Source organism: Galeopterus variegatus, unplaced genomic scaffold, assembly GCF_000696425.1.
Source record: "Galeopterus variegatus unplaced genomic scaffold, G_variegatus-3.0.2 Scaffold1622, whole genome shotgun sequence".
Taxonomy (NCBI): domain Eukaryota; kingdom Metazoa; phylum Chordata; class Mammalia; order Dermoptera; family Cynocephalidae; genus Galeopterus; species Galeopterus variegatus.
This window is the reverse complement of record NW_007727733.1, coordinates 194,776-196,741: the sequence shown is the minus strand read 5'-3', so window position 1 is coordinate 196,741 and position 1,966 is coordinate 194,776.

The following is a 1,966-nucleotide window of genomic DNA, read 5'->3' as shown; positions in this document are numbered from 1 at the left end:
ATGGTTGATCTGCATTATGTTGTGCAAATTCTAGAAATATTGAAAAGAAGAATGGAGTATTTTAGTAGAATTTGGATTTTGTTAATAATAGTGTAATTTTCTAATTTTTGAGATAGCAAAGAGAAAATTTTGTAACTCAAATAAGCAGCTGAAACTAAGCCAGGAAAAAATGAAGTAAGACAAATGTGGGGGGTGGGGGTTAGGAGTAGGGGTGGAGAGGGAAGAAAGCCTGAATTAAAGAGAATAAAGATAAAAATTTTGGCTGAATGCAAAAGGAAATTAGTAAAGGGAAGGTCGTAGAACTTTGAGAAAAAAGGATTTCTTTGTAACTTTGAGAGCATACTAAAGAAATTTTCTTAAAGGTTACCTTTGAATGTACATTTTAAATGCAGAAATGTTAGTCCAGGTGAAAGAAAAATATCTCAAACCTGGTTGCCCATATTAACCACTGGGTTTTTAAAATTTTCCAGTGTTCCATAAGGAACTGGTTTCAAGGAGAAGCACTTAGGCTTCTTTCTAGATGGGAGGCCCAGAAGCCTGCTTTAAGTTCAAGGTTAAGGAACTCAGGGTGCTCTAAGCATACTTTGTTAAGGGTTCTGTAGTAAACAGAATGATAATTATTGAGGGGAAGTTGCCAGTACCCTGAATTGTAAATGCAAGAAAATCCTGGGTTTTTATTTTACATTGGGTTGGTTCCTATTCTCAAGTCATCTGACACTAACTCGACTGTTTCTTACATTCCAAATGTTGCTTTGGTAAAATTATGGTCTGCCTTTGGAAAGATGTGGTTAGAAGGGAAAGAATTTTTATCAACAAAAAAGTGTGAAATCCTGCAGTGTTGAGGATGTTGTTTCATAAAAGGGAGAGAGTGTTTCTTCCAGTCTTCAGATCTCAATTGCTGTCTTGGGTTTCCCACCAACTTTTCGAGATGGTGAAAGATTTGAACCCCCCTCCCCCCGCCCCGCCTTGAACTTTTCAATAAATTGTTTATTTTATAGGAAAGATGGAAAGTAGTCAAAGAGATAAAAGAGACAGATAGCCCGCCAATCACACGCTGGACTAGCTAACTACAGAATTCCAATTTCAATTTCAGGAGATGTTTAGTCCTCACCTGATGGAGCACGCCTCCTTAAGAACTGGGAAAATACCCTATTGCGATGAATCCTAAACCCAGAGAATGCCGTAAGTTCTTGATAAATATTTGTAGATTGATTAGTTTCCCATTCAGGAAAGATATGCCACTTTCCCTATTCCAGGTACTGGGCTAGGACAGCTTAATGCCCAGGGAGGATTAAGATGCAGTTTAACATAATGCGAAGAGGAATCAATAGCCTACACGCTAAGAGCAGAGCAGCGGAAATGGAAAAGGTTTACTTCACATTTTGCTGGAGCTTCCATTCCCGTTTTAGCGCCTGCGTTCCCCAGCAAACGCCCTTCACAGGGGGCTCAAAAGCAGGAGAGTCCAGAGAACAGCAGCGGTAGCAGGTTTGGGAGAGAAGTGAGGACTTAGAGAAATCCAGGGGGCTCCTGGGCCTGTCCTGGTTTTGAAAAGAGGACGAAATGCATTTAGTCACTTTTTTCCTGCTTTCTCCAAATCCCTCAAGATGTGTGTGAAATTGGCCGGGGAGAAGAGTATTACACGACCGAGAGGACCTCTCCTTGCTCCAGTGACTACAGCCTAGGAAACCTAGGAATCCACATTCGACACCTTCTAGAAAAAGACCCGCCCCTGCTCCCTACGGAAAGGAAACCCACGTGACGGGACGAGGAGGGGAGTGTGTGCGACCAGGACCGGGCGGCTTCTAGGAACTGCCGTGCGCGGTGGGTCGGGGACGGCGGGCTCTCACCCGGCCCCGTTAGCGGGGCAGGGACACAAGGAGCACAGAAAGGAGAGGGGCGAGGCGGGGCGGGGCGGGCGCGAGCCTCTGGCGCCTACAGCCATAGCACGACGCCGCTCGGGTGCGGA